The sequence below is a fragment of the Erpetoichthys calabaricus genome, chromosome 9, assembly GCF_900747795.2.
Source record: "Erpetoichthys calabaricus chromosome 9, fErpCal1.3, whole genome shotgun sequence".
NCBI classification, from domain to species: Eukaryota; Metazoa; Chordata; class Cladistia; order Polypteriformes; family Polypteridae; genus Erpetoichthys; species Erpetoichthys calabaricus.
In genome coordinates, this window is record NC_041402.2 from 95,516,784 (window position 1) to 95,532,567 (window position 15,784).

General features: G+C 37.1%; 1 protein-coding gene across 6 annotated transcripts in view; it reads right to left on the bottom strand.

Annotated features, from left to right (window-relative positions):
* Positions 1 to 15,784, bottom strand: part of fam131bb (family with sequence similarity 131 member Bb) — an 87,694-nt gene that overhangs the window by 36,292 nt on the left and 35,618 nt on the right. For 2 of the 6 annotated variants that reach the window (XM_051932094.1, XM_028809966.2), the window contains exon 10: positions 333 to 1,498. The exons of 1 other annotated variant lie outside the window; for it this stretch is intronic. The gene's annotated coding sequence lies outside the window, so the exon portion shown is untranslated. Of the gene's footprint in view, positions 1 to 332; positions 1,499 to 7,289; positions 8,127 to 15,784 lie in introns of those variants that run through there. 3 more of the 6 variants (XM_051932093.1, XM_028809965.2, XM_028809967.2) reach the window with 3 other exon arrangements.

A 15,784-nucleotide genomic window follows, 5' to 3' on the forward strand; every position in this document is an offset into this window, starting at 1 on the left:
GAAGATGGAGCTTAACCTAGAATCATTGACAGCAGAATCTAAACCAGTCATGTGTGGCTGCACAGTTTAGGATTAACCTTTGTTTGTCTTTTAAATTTGTCTTTTTAAATTCTTTCTTGTTTTGTTGAAAATTTGAAAGCAAAATTTAAAAAATGCCTCAATATAAATACTAACAGATACTGTTTTCTGAAAATATGTACATTCATTATATTGTTTTCTGAAGTAATTCTGTTGTTTCATGTATAATGTAGGCTTGAGTAGTAAACTCTATAGGAACTCTCCCCCACGAAACTATAAGAAATTATTACACATTCAATGGATAACAACCAATATAATTGCATACATCAAGAGATGCACCTTTTCTCTTTATTTTTCAGTCCAACCATTACATAAAAAAGAGGGATATGCATGCTTTGTAGAGCTTTCAGGCAGTCCAGATACATTAATAGCAGTAGCTGGTTACTGCAAATGTGACAATCATACAGCAAGATTGACTGTACAAAGCAAAATTCATAATGGTTGTTAATTGATTAACCATTAAGTCTATGACAGATGTCTAGACTGCAGACTTTACTTTCAAATTCATCATTGCCTGCCAAACTTATAGATTGGACCGAGACACCACATGGCATGTCCATGCTGAACCTGGGCACATCTAAAATTGCAGTGCCAATTGATGCCCAGAAGTAGACAAAACACCTAGAGGCATTTAACAAGAAAGGCCCTGTTTGGGTACAACAAACAAACTTCCCTGCAAAATGAAAGAATTTACACAGTATTTGCACACAGATGCCCATTAAAATTAGTCCTATTCCCAGTGTTTTTAATAAAACCCTGACTGTCCCATTGTAACAAAAAGATCTGCTAGCATTCTCATAGTGGAATGATTACTGGTGCAATGGGCAGTCAGCAGAATCTTTACAGTAAATAAGCAATCTCTGAACATGCAGACAATAATCATTTTAAAAAATAAATATATAAAAATAATATTATTATTATAAGACTCAAGTCTGTGAGTTAAAAGCACATTCCAATAAATGCAGACAACAGGTATTGTTTTGGCAAAAAGATGAGAATACAGAACGTTTAAGACACTTTAAGACACTGAGTTTTTCTCAAAGTCTTTAAACAGCTGATTTGTATTCCTTTTGGCCTTCACTGCTTCACATTTTTTTTTTACATTTCAGTCCCGAGTCTTCACCTGTGACAATACCATCTCGATTTCAACAGAGACATTTGAAGACCTTTAGTAGAAACAAGTTTAAAACCCATGAGGAGCGATTCATTGATGCCAGACTCTTTCATAATGTTTCATAATGTTCATCGTTCAATGAAACCCTTCTATAGAAGAACTTTCGTAGATCCTCCACAGTTAACTCAAGTGCCCATTTAAGTTTTGACTCAATGCTGTCTTTCAGGTTGTCTACTTTTCTTTGGACATGGTACCACCTGTACATATATTATGACATCAGACTCTGGAGAGAGAGAAGGAGAGAAACTGAAAGAGAGGGCAGAGAGAGGGAATGAAGGGATACTGAGAAAGATAACACTTCAGTCCTGGTCTTTTCCAATTAATTTGAAAAGCAAAAACCAGCATGCTTTGGCCACACACATGCACAAAAAAGAGTTTTTTAAGGTAATCCAGCCATGATTTACTTTTTTTAGCCATGGACCCAATTAGATTAGGAAATTGTTACTGTGAAGTTGATTTTCTCCCATTTGAAACCATGAAAGGTATATTCTGAATAAAAGTTAGAGGTTAACAGCTTTAAGTTAGATTTTATTATGGGTATTGATTCAATATTTGCAAGACTCTATGGCTTCTTTAACCTCTGGCATTAACATGCATTTTGTTTCTCTGTTGTATCCAACTTTTATTTTGCTGGACTACATTAAACCCTAGCACTAAAATGTGTCCCTAGTCTCAACATCATGTCTATCTAGTGGTCTGATGGCATCTCCCACTGCACACAATTCAGATAATCTGCCACTTACATGGTGGTTGGGTTTGGATCAAAAATTAACTTTTTTTTGCACTTGTACTGAATGGAGTCATTATGTCTTTCTGATCACATTACTATATGGTTTGAGTGATTTCATCAGGATCTGTTCACAAGTACATTGACGTCTGTTTTTAGAGTGCAAATATGATCATGAACAGATCATTGAAAACATTTGCTAATGACTGGTGTAAAAGAGGCCAAAGAGACAATATGGACACTCCATATTTTACTCCAATGTACAGTATAGGCCCTTTAGGAGCAAGAAGGAATCTAAGACATTCAAATGCTGCACAACTCTAGCCAAAGATTTAAGCTTTAGTAAAGCGACTTTTTATTTAAGCAACTTTAACCACAAGCAGACAGTGGAAAGCTCATTTTCACTACAGCTTCTCACTGGTTTACTTCAAACTCACAGGGCTGTGCATAAAATTCCCTGAGAAGTTGTCAGTACAATCAAATTACCTAGAAGATCAGGTAAGCTCTAAACCATTGTACTGTCCACTCAGTATTCTTTTACAATGAATACTTCAATTCAACTACAATTCTTCCACAAACTTTCAACAAACTTAGTATGCCTCAATCAAGCAAATGCTTCAGATTGGATTATGAAGGCTATTAGTTTAAAAGGTGTATGGGCGCTGCATCAATTAATAACTTCAGTTAAAGCAAGCATAGTTTAACCTTAAACCTCATTGTTAAAAACAGAAAGCCAAAACAGAGCTATGACCAAGTGTCCGTGTTAACCATCAACAGTTCCACTAGGTTTATAATAAAATATTACAAACACACAAAAAATATCATTTAGAACTAAATGACAACAATCTTTTTAAGAAAATTAAATGTAACATCAAAACTTTCATAAACATATATTCAAATACTCTCTCAGTTTGTTTGCTTTTGCTGTTAACAAGAATTTGGAGGTAAAACCATAACATAATACAGAACATAATATATTTGCATTTAAAGATAAAAAAAACAAACAAACAAATAAAGAAAATATGAAAAAATGCTAGACTAGATAGCTAGAGTAGAAAGATAGATGGAAAAATGGTTGCAGGCTCCTTCTTAATGCTCCCACTATAAAATAATAGCTTTATCAAACAAAAATGCAAGGAAAGTGAAATCTCGTCGGTTCTGTACATCTAGTATCATTCAAATGATCGCATCATTGCCTGAAGACTGTCTGCTAAAGTTCTTTTTACAATCCAATAGTTTTAAAATATTTCAGATTTTTAAATCAGTTTCTAACCATTTTTTGTTTACTTCATGGCTGTATTTTCATTTTTTTACTTATAAAGTATTTTTTGAAGTGTAAAGTAACATCAATCAAGATGGAAGCCAATAAAAATTGGTGGTTTAAACTAGTTAAAACAATAAAGTTAAAATACCATACAGAAAGTGCATGAACAACAGTTTTGGTGTCATCATCAACTTTGTTTAACAACAACAATTATCATGGTATATTTGGATCAAAATAGTATTAATTGTTGTTAGAAAAAAGATAACACATTCTTTTTGCAAGGGTTAAATAATTTCTAAACAAACATAGCATATAAAATGACCCACCACAGCTGCAAATTTATCTGAGCAATTGGATTGAAAGAGAAGCCTTTGGATTTCCTTTTACTTAAAAAGTAAATTAAGAAGGAAAAGACAAGCACTGATGTTAAATAATGTAACAAACAATTCAGCAAATGTATAAACATGATGTTAAGTGCTGCATCACTTAGCCAGTGTATAATAGAATACATGGGAATAGTAAAATACTACACTGCAATTAAATGTCACCAGTACAACAGCAGTTCAAATCTGTTCCCGGCTGAGAACCTTGGCAATATACAATTTAAAAAGCCTGCATTTTGTGGGCAGTCTTTTATCTAATCTGCTTTTTTTTTAAATTAAAAAACACTATTTTAATGCAGAAGTTTAATGATCAGTCCTGATGAATCATGCCCCAAACAAAGGGTGAGGTAGATGAATATGCAGGGAACATTAACAAAGAAATAACTAATTAAGTGGAGCTTTATAATTGAATTCAGACTGTTATTCGCTGCATGTGATTTTCTAAAAATTACCTTTCAGATGAAATGTAATGCATAGAATAAATTTGAACATTTGATTTAAACATTTCTTTCTTAAACGCTTCACTGTAATGTAGTACAAATTTTCTATAAATATCTTAATGTGTGAAATTATATTGAGATTCAAAAAGATGGATGTCTACTAAAGGTAAGTACATCCCATGTGCCCCTTGATACATTCAAACTAAAATGTAAATTTAACAGTGGCATTACAAATTAAATTAAATTAAACAGCTCATATACTCTATCTGAGCTGAGTGTCTCTTATTGAAGTAGGTACTATAAGTTTGATTCTTATTCATATATTAGGCAGATGTTAAGGCAATTTAGTCTTATCTTGTTTACTGACTTCATTGTACATCATCTATTAACTAATTACCAATCTATAAACAGAATGTTACAAATTGCTAATATATACACTTACAATATATTTGTGTGCATATAGATGAAAATGTACTGTACAGGGTTTTTTATTTTAGTTTTGTTTTCTATTTTACATTTTCATTTGTATGAAGCACAGTGGCAACTTATCTTGTCCTGCTGTCTCACAGCTCCTAAGAAGATGAGTTTAAATCCTGACCACGTGTCTGAGTGGATTTGTCTGTGGGTATTTAGGGCGCACTCCATCTAAAACACATGCTGCTTAGGTTATCTGGCAACTCCAAACTGGATCTGCATGAAATTGTGGATATGTTACTATTCCCTGTGAGGATTTGCCATTACGTCCAGAGTTCATTCTTGCCTTCAGTACAGTAATGTTGGGATAGGCTCCATCTCCCCAAAATCATGCTCTTCAGTTTATCAGTTTGAATAAATGGGTGGAGGAATGAATAATTTATATTTGCAATATATTTGTAATTCTCTTAGTGGCTCCATTGAGAAGAGTCAAATATTAAAATAGAGTAAATCACACTGAAATAGATCTAAACATTTTCTATTCATTCCGACTACCTGCTTGGTGTGGGATTGCAAAAATGGAAATTAAAAAGATGTTTTTTCCATGGCACTTACTCTAATCCTAATATAACCATTAAATTGCAATACTTTTTGTAGTTTATTTTAATATGAACATGAATATTGTTGTAAATCATGATGTATAATGAAAAAAAAAAATATATATATATATATACTGTATATATATATATATATGTTAATTGTCTTCAGTCATTTGAAATATTTATAAATTGTACCATATACAGATATACTGTAATGAATATGTTACTGCCTAGTAACATACGTAATTATGGAGGTCCTGCTCATGTAAGCCAATTAATTAAACATTAACAATCTTTCCTTGAATGACAAAATACAAAGGAAAATACTAAGTCATAATAACAACATTTGAGATAGATTATCATTGCACTTTAATTTTGTCCCCTTCCACATGCCCAGTAACAAAAACAGAAACAAGAGATTTGTCTTCAAGGGTGCATCAAATGATACAGAAACATTTAATTTGTCTGACAATAGCATTAGTGGTGCAGATAGATAGATAGATAGAAAGATAGATAGATAGATAGATAGATAGATAGATAGATAGATAGATAGATAGATAGATTTAGTAATCTTCAATAAAGATTTAGTTAACTTTTCTAATTATTATTATATGAAATTTTTCACAAAGTTTCGAAACTGTGCCTGAATGAAACACTGGATTCAAATATCCATTGCATAATATTAATATCAGTATAATAGTCTATATGTCAGGAAGTGACAGGGAGAGAGAAAAAAAATCTTTCATTATATAGCATGTTTCTTTTAGTTTGAAAAGTAACACAATTCTCTTCTTTGAAAAATAGAGAGCACATTCAGACAGCACTCTGTTTTTAGATTTTAGATTCTGTTCCAAGTTTTGAGAAGTTACTTTAAAAGTAAAACCAACTGAAACAGGTTTAATATAAGCAGGATTCAAGCTTCAGTTTCTTTTTACGTAAATAAAAGGAAGAAAATGCCAATGTCTGAGGCCATTATTTTAGCTCCTATTACTTGAGTACCTCATTCATGCAAAAGTAAAGATTAACATTTAAATAAAACTAATAAATGATTACATTCATAAAGGACATTTCTCTTTCAGTTTTACATTTCCCTTGCCTCTACCCAAAATAAGTATTTGGTTTAAATCCAGAAAAAAATGAGAGAGTAAATATTTGTAGTCACTGACTTTTAAACAGCATACATTCACAACTGTTGGAACGTTACTGGACTCTCTTAAGGCATAGGTAAGATGCAAGGAAAGATAAGACAAAAAAAACGCCCTGTCCATTGCTTTGTTTGATTTCAGCATTTTGGCATAGCTCTGTACTTATTGGAAGAGTGTGATTATCCTTTCGGTGGTCTTCATTTAGTATATTTAGCAGTTAAAGGACCAAAATGAATATTAAGCTTTCCAAAAATCGGCAATAATTAGTCTAAAAATTAATACTGTACAGCTAAGAGTGAATTGGCAACTAAATCCTGGATTAAAACTTTTACTTTTTAGCTGCCCACAAAGTCCAAGCAATCACACAATGAACAAAGTATCATAAGAGCTTTGGGACATGCAGTAGATTTAAAAGGAACATATGGAAGCATGCCATTATTCCCAAAATTATAAACCATTATAAGTCCCCATGTCCAATCGCTGCTGGGAAGTATTTCTTTTTTGGAAATGTAGAAGTTTTAGGTGAGCAACATTAAGGAAGGCAAGAGCATCCTTTGTGCCATTCAGTGGCTGATACCAGGGGAACAGAGAGAAAGAAAGGAAAGTGGGAGATAAATGCTCTATGATATTCCCATTGTAGTTGAACAGATGATGGGTCATATTACTTTCATCGATGCTGAACAATGACAGCCAAATTTGAGGAGGACAAATATCAACACAGATGTTGCTCGAATAGCAATTTGTCATGTGAGCAGATTTTGAAAGTTCTCATAATCAACCAAGGAAAATAAGATGGCTTTGAATTTTCTACTGTCCATGAAGAGACGTGTTTCCATTCTTCTTCTTCGCTATTGTTCCCTGTGTTTGGAAAATATAGTTTTGTATTAAATGAAGGCTTTTGAGTAGGCATTCTGTTTCATTTTCTAGGGTGCACATGGGCAAAGTCTCAGTTCTTTTTCATTTCTTGCCTGAAAATTTGATGAATCATCTAACAGTGACATTGGAAATTCACCAATAAATAACCAGCAGCTAATTATTTGTTACACAAAAGAGCCCTCTCCCTCCTTCTCTCACTCTATTTCTTTACAACAATTACTATTGCAAGAGCAAGACAACCTCCATTCTGCGTTTCTGGGATTCTATCCTATTCTCACCAAGTCTATACGGAAAACGCGAGCATAGCTTAAATTTGAATCCCTGCTATTTCATAGACTATGCCAGACTTCTTATCCAGCTCAAATAAAGCCCTTGTGAAAGCAAAACTCCAGACATCATTCTTGCCCTTCATAGGTAAAAAAAAAAAATCAACTATGTGAATTAAATCAAATTAGAGTTAAAAGAATTAAATTGTCAAGAAAGTGTTATCTGTGACAGTTTGTGGTGAAATCAGTTTACTAAGGTTAAAAAATTCTACCTTCCCTATTTCTCCCTTTTCCTAGCTTCTTTTCCTCCCTTTTAACAAAGAGCTGATGATCCTGTTGTCAGCTGCTTCCTTCAAGAATGCCTTCACTGATCCTTAAAGTCATCTCTTTTGCTATGCTCAATGGCTAAAAATTAAAGTGCTCCTGTAACAAAAGACAAAGAAAAGGCATTTCTTGTCCAAACTTCCCATTTTCTGAATTTTCATATTTTTCTGGAAATAGATATCCTGTGGCAATAGAAGAAAACTGCACTTGTCAGTCATTGCATTTTATTCTGCTGTTCCATTGTTTCCCATAAGCAGCGTGAAGCATGCGTTGGTGCTTTTGGCACCCACAGTAAAAAGTGGAAGTTGTTCTTTTTTCACTTTGTTACAATTTTTTACACTTTGTACACTCTTATTTGCTCTTCCTTTTTAGCAAAAGGAAAAAAAAAACGAAAAACTTTTTATTCTTCTTTAGCCAGTGCAGAAATGCGCTCATCCTAAATGGAAGAAAAAAAGATATGTGCTTTTAAAAAACAGAAATGTAGATGTGTTTTCTTTTCACAACTGTATATTAAAGTAAAATAATATTTATTTATATATATAATAATAATATTTTAGACTTTGCACAGGAGTTATCACTGCTGACTTGCAGCTTTAAGGATGTGAGTTTCATTCGAAGATGATAATATTTGTCTTTTTGGAGTTAGCACATTCTCCCAGTGATCACATTGGTTTTCTTTGGGCACTTTTGGTTCTCTCCCACTTCACAAACATGGGCTGTACACTTGGAAACTGGAAAATAGCCTAATGAGAGTGTGTGTGGGTATGTGTTAGTCTGTCCTGTGACGGGCTGGTCACCTAACCAAGATGTTTAAATTAAAAATGCACTCAAGAAAATGGATGAATGGATAATTTACAAGTATACGCTTTCAAATGACTAAAGGAAAACAAATAAATGCAGAGGCATTTAAAAAGAAAGACAAAAAATACAGAAAGTTTAAAGATATAAGAAAATGTTAAAACTTGCAAAGTGCAACAACAGACTGAGTGGCTTGATATCTCCGTAAAATTATATATTAATCAAATGAACTGTATTTCAGGCTACAGAAATGATTCCTAATAGGTGTTGTCAGTGTCAACAGCATCAACCTCAGTCAACTGGAAGGCTTACAATAGGTATAAAATTTATCCTTCATACAATACATAGAGACTTTCCCAGAAATGTGCAAGTAAACTGTTGGACTGCTGTCATGTCTGAACAAAGCTAGAGCCAAGAATCGTGATCTGGCATATTCTCAGGTGAAGACTTTCTTAATTTCCAGAGTCTATATATGTGTGAACAAAATCAGAATATTGCGAAAAAGTCAAGACAGGAAAATGTAGAATGAGTTTACATTTAGGCAGATGACACAATATACCAAGAGGGTATAAGGGTGGTTCTTAGTTCAGTATATTCAAAGCCTGAGTGAACTGACAAATGAGCAAATAAATCTAATAAATTAAACGTGTTCTCTATATGCCACTATGGGCCTATTATAAGTCCAATAGATGACTAGCCTGGTTAACAATGACGTCCGCTGAATGGTCATAGAGATAAAAGGAGTGGTTGCAAACTGGGAATACTTAAGAAAGTTCCTGAACACATGTAAAACAAAAATGATAAATCAGATGAACCAACCATAAGAGAGTTGGGTAGCTAGGTTTATATTATCTTAGAATTTTGTTTTTCTTAAGTTGAAAAGTGTCCGGAAATTGGATTAAGTCTGAAAGAAGGGAGCTATTCTCCATTCAGGCCAAGAAAACTAATGAGCTCTACTTCCACTAAATGCAATTATGTAAAACTCAAACTCATCACAAAGGTTTATTTGTGTGACAGTGATAAAGTCAAAAGGAGTAGTTTGCGAACATGTATGGATCCTTATTTCATCATAATGGATCTTGCTATAGTTTCCCATGCACAATGCCTTTTACATCTTGAATGTGTCTATTTGATTCATGTACATTATGCAATAAATACATAAATAGCATGAGTGTAATGCTCAAACATTGCTGATATGGTTTTTAGACAAAAATAGTAGCATCATTATTCACAGATCTTTACACATCTTTCAGCGTCACTATCAACTTTAATAAATGTTATGGAGCCAAGAATTTGCTTATTTCTTCTGCTTTACATGAACAAGCAAAGTCTAGAACTGTATATTCATCTACCCTGGAAATTCATAGGTGGCGCAGTGGTAGTGCTGCTGCTTTGCAGTAAGGAGACTGTGGAAGACTGTGGGTTTGCTTCCTGGTTCCTCCGTGTGTGGATAGTGCTTTGAGTACTGAGAAAAGTGCTATATAAATGTAATGAATTATTATTTATTATTATTACCCTGGAAATTGCTGTATTATGTCTGTGGAAGGCACTAATGATCAACTGCATGACACAAATACTCATGTACAGTTACAAAAAGAATAATAATTACTGTGGTGTTTACATTCTCAAAATGTATTCATTAAATGTATAAAAAAAATTAAGAAAATTCAGCAAAATAATATCAGGAGTTGTTTGTCTTCTCATTAATATTTTCAGATATTTTTAAAAACCAGGGCTGTGAGTTAATCCATGATGTTTTTCAGTTGACTTATTTATCACACTGTAAGAGCACTGACCAAAATGAACATAGGAAATACTCCATAAACACCTATTCACACTTAATGGAGATGGTTTCATTAAATTCTTGATGATGAACCTCCTGGTTCAGTAAATCTCTGTTTTGCCATTCATATCATACTACAGAATCTAATAGTGCTCAATATTTTTGACTGAAATTTACTACTGGAAACTACACACATATATACATTGTGAGGGATGGTCGGCCAAATATTCCGGCCCACACCTCCAGGCCGTCAGATGGGAACCCCCCCCCCAGCAGCATGGAAGTTCCCCGAATTCCAGCAGGGCCTTATGGGCATTGTAGTTTTTATGAACAACCCTGCTGGATACCATGGGGACCACAAGGAGCCGCTGTAGGGAGGCTTGCAGAGTGCTAAGTACCCTATAACCCGGAAGTTTGTCCTGATCACATGACCGGAAGGAACGACATGCTTCCGGGTTGAAGAAAAGGACTTTTAATCTGACCCGGAAGTGATGAGGACTAATGGATTGCAGGGCTGGAACCACTTCCGGGTCAGGGACTATAAAGGACTCTGGGAAACCCCAGACAAGTGAGCTGAGCTGGGTGGAAGGGTGGCAACGCGTCTGGGAGAGGAGGATTGGTGATTGTTTATTGATTACTGTGTTATATGAGTAGAGTAGAGTGGAAGGTGCTTTGTGCACATTATTATTATAACATAAATAATAATTGTACTTTTACCCGGTGTTTGGAGTGGTACCTGAGGGTTCAAGAGGTCGATAGGGGCCTCTACTGCTACAACATATATATATATAACTGTCTATAATTGTGAACTTCCTCTCTATGTATGTGTTAGTGTAAGGAACAGCTGTTTTGTAGCTTAAAGATTACAACAGTTGTAATAAGTCATTCTATAATAGAAAATGAAGTTAGTTTAGTAACTTCCGGTTCTGGGCCCAATTACTTCACTTCTGGTTCCTCGCCCCAATGATGTCACTTCCCCTGACCGACCTTAAAAACCACCATAATCCTCCTGTTTGTCAGTTCTGGTGTCAAGTCATTTCATTTCACAGTGGCGTAGTTGGCAGGATGATTGTCTCCTCAAGAAACCAGAATCAGAACCGGAGAGAAGCCTTGACACCCAACAACTTTGAACTCCAGCTCTTATGGGTCCAGGTGGGAGAATACCATTCCCGAGTTGCAGGGCTGGAGGTGGTTGCTGTGGGGCAAGTTCCAACACAGTGGTCAACACTAGACCACTGGGAGTGTGCAAAGGGGGCAGACAGAATAGGGCCAGGCTCAGAGGGGGACATAACAGGAAATTATTATGGGAAGGGCCCAGGGAAGAGGACCGCCCACCTAAACCTCACAAAGGCAGAGCCCTTTGCTAAAGGTGTGGGTGCCCTGGGCCAGCAGTCAAGGAAAGTTTTCAATGGGAGTTTAACCCAAAAGTACCAACTTTCCCCCAGATATTTCATCTGTGTGGCAAAATCAGGTGCTGGCTATGACCATAAAGATATAATGCCTGACAGATGGTAGAGCAATGTTGCTTAATGTGCTGCCTGTCGACCTTACCCAGCCAGCCTGGGGACAACCATTTAATAACATGATCACTTTAATAGAGATAATTGAAGGGTTGTGGGCGGACAAACTGGCCTCTGTCTGAAACCCGAATTGCCTGCATCCATATCCCTGAGCCTCACTGTCACCGTGTAGAGCAAGCTTCGAGGACCCTGATAGGATGCCATTTTCTTCCCAGTGACAAGGGGTGTTGCGGGGAGATCCAGCAGGAAGAATGTTGTGCTCTAGTTAATCCTCTGGCCTTTCCGCACACAGGAGTGGTAATAGAGAATAGGCATAAGGTATAAGCCCTTATGGATTCCAGCAGTAACATTTCCATTGTGGCGTGCTGCTTTGTGTTACCGCAACAACGGGTCAAAATTAAGACCAGTCTAACCTGTGTACATGGGGATGTCCGCCAATACAAGTCTGCCTCCTGCTGCATTAGCTACGAGGGGACACTAAGAAAACTGACAGTAGTGGTCCTAATAAGCTTTCCGTTCCTGGTTATACTGGGCTGAGATTGGTCTAATTATAAAAATGGTTTAACAGTAACCAATCCTGAACAATCCTTGGGCCTAGTAATGGACGCCTCTACGCCATGTACACACCTGAAGGAAAGAGGAAGTTCGGTCTCCCACAGTGACGTGGTGATTCCTGTAATGTTGCTCGATGGAACGTCATCCTCAGGTGCTGTGGCAACCCAGGATGAAACCATGCCCCTTGAGGTCAATTCCGACCCTCTCACATAGCTGCACTTTCAAATTGGAAATGGAATGATGAATCCCTTAGATTTGCAAAGAATGCAGTCATTCTGGTTAATGGCCATCACACGCAGCATCCTATGTTACAGGGCCCTCAGTTTGTGTTAAACAATGACCTTGTTTATTGAGCAGCAAAGCACAAGGGGAGGTGTGGTTGCTGATGTTAGTCCCACGGACCTACCAGCCGAAGGTCTGTGAACTGGCACACACTCACATCCTGGGAGCCCATCTAGGCAACAAAAAAACGATTGTGCGTATTAAGCTCCGTTTCTATTGGCCGGGAATCAACGAGGAGGTCTGCTGTTTTTGCATGTCCTGCCTGGAGTGTCAACTATGGCAGATTCTCAGGAGGTACTGCGTTCCTATAGATCCCATTCCCCTGATTGATATCCCTTTTGAGCATATCGGGGTCACCCTAATGGGACCCCTAGAACCCTTGGCTAGAGGACGTAAATATATATTGGTCCTGGTAGATTATGCTACCCGATACCCTGAAGCTGTTCCGCTGCGCTCAGTTACATCCAAAGCTATCACACGGGAATTGGTACGGGTCTTTTCACGAGTCAACATCCAAAGCTATTACACATGAATTGGTAGGGGTCTTTTTGTGATCTGGCATCCCTAAAGAAGTCCTTACGGATCAGGGGACGCCTTTTACCACAGAGAGATTGAGGGAAACAGATAAGTCACTTAAGGTAAAGTATTTAAAGACCTCTGTTATCATATTCAAACCGATTGTCTAGTAGAGCGATTTAATCAGACCGTCAAACAAATGCTATGTAAGGTGGTCAATGAGGATGGGAGGAACTGGTATTAGCTCCTACCCCTTGTCCTTTTTGCATATCAGGAAGTTCCACAAGCCTCTACATGTTTCTTTGACTTCCCATGGCAAGTCAAAAGTGGAAGTAGGAGTGGAAGTGGAGCTGGAGATCAAGACTATCCTTGAATTAGGTGTGATAGAGGAGAGTCAGCTCTTGGTCGCAAAGCCTGACGTAAGTTGGAGGTTTTGCAATGACTTCCGCCGGCTTAACCATGTCTCCCAGTTCAATGCCTATCCAATGCTGTGAGTGGACAACATTCGGCTAGGACAGGCTAAATTCTTGACCAATCTTGACATGACAAAGGGGTATTGGCAGGTTCCTTTAACAGACACTACAAAGGGTAAAACTGCATAAGGCACCCCAAGCAGTCACTGGCAGTATCATGTCCTTCCATTTGGGTTACTTGGGGCACCCATGACCTACCAGCATCTGGTGGATAAAGTGCTCCACCCTCGTAACTCATATAGTGCTGCCTACTTGGATGACATAGTCATCTATTCCAGCACCTGGAATGAACACCTACAGCAGGTACAAGCTGTATTGCAGGCATTAGGAGAAGCCAGCCTTTGAATTAACCCTAAGAAATGCTCCTTTTGGTTAATCGAGGCCAAATATTTTGGCTACCTAGTGGACAGTACCACCAGAGTGTTCCAAAATAGATGCCATATTAACTCTTTGAGGGCTAAACATTTTTTTCAGCTGCCGACAGCCAGAGCTAAAGGCGGAGTGTGAAGCGAATGCGCAAGGCAAAATAAAATACTCCATGGACAACGTTTTTCGTATTATTGCTGAATCGGACTCTGACTTATCGGACTCCGATTTGATGCAAGTGATCTGGAGATCAAAAACGAAAGTGATGTACCAGCATCAGCTGATTGGTCTCCAGCTGATCATTGTGCTGAATGTGTTCATGTAGCAGCCGGCAGCTCCTACATGTCGTTATACATCAACATCCACCTCGAAGGAGTTAAAATGGTCCGAAGACCAAGAGGCAAATCCAAGCCTTTCTTGGATTAGCAGGTTACTACCTCCAGTTTGTACCCCGATTTTCTGAGAGACTAACCTAACAAAGAAGACTGCCCTGAATAACATAGTATGGGATGCTAACGCAGAAACTGTGTTTGCTGACTTAAAACAGGCCCTTACGTCAGTACTAATCTTGAAAGCTCCTAGCTTTTCTTTACCTTTCATCCTCCAGATGGACACTTCGGACACAGGTCTTGGTGCCATGCGGAGTCAGAGCATCGATGGTATTGAACACTGTTGTAAGGTACAAAATCTGTAAATATTGTTCTATATTTTTACTATATTTTGCTCAAGACAACAACAGATGAACTACTGTAAATTCAGGACACATTAAAGCATATCCTCTTCCTAGTGACAGCTGCTCCAGCAAAGAAAAGAAGACATGCTGGTGCCTAAGGCTATTGATTTGTTTATAACCTGGGCATCTGGGACAACAAGTAGCTAAACTGGTTTACAGCCTGGAAGGATGACATGCCCGTAGGTACTAAGCAATATCAAAAAAAAGTTTTATTGTTTGGGAAAATCGACAGTGAATTCAATCATCATATTGACAGCCAGCCAATCAGAATATCTAACAATCACATCTTGTAAAACCCCCCAGTAGAATTTTATAATAAATATGCCTTGTGTGAAGAGTGACATAGGAGGGAGGAAGAAGAAGGGATGAAAATGTCAGGAGAAGGGAACAGAGCGATGTCAGAAGAGGGCGCCGACAATGTGTGGCCTTTTCCATCTGATCGTCATGAACAACTACGAGTGCTGGATCACAAGCTGCCTGCGACATTCATCCTTGTCATTTTTACTTTTTCGTAAACTTTTTCTAAAGACTACATATATATCCACACTTTAATATCAGTCCTATTTTCTATTATTCTTTGTTCCACTGGTATTATTATTATTCCTGTAATAAATACCATGCTGCTTTTAACTTTCTATGCTTTGTCGTAATGTCTAGAGTGATTGAAGTAATAAAGTAGATTTCTTTGAGCACCTGGTGCAGCTGAAGATTTGCCATTATCTATGTGCTGCGAGGTTTATTAAGGGCTGAGGGTGAGAGCTCCACCCAAAAGTAGGGAACAGTACGTAAACTAAGGCATTCTTGGCTTATAATCAAGGCTGCTGAGCCTTTGTATGTTTAAAATGTATTCTTGGAGACCAAAAGTAATATTTAGGTCTGAGATATCTTTAAAACATTGTATGTTGTTCGTGCTGATAATTAAGTAAGTCTCTTGAAGTGCTGAGAGAGTGAGAGTTTGTGTTATTCCTAAGGCACATGTGTAGTTTAAAGTGGTAGAGGTTACAGCTGTGTGTGTGTCATTCATGGGGCACTGTTGTGGTTAGGATCTGTGTGTATGTAAGTCTCATG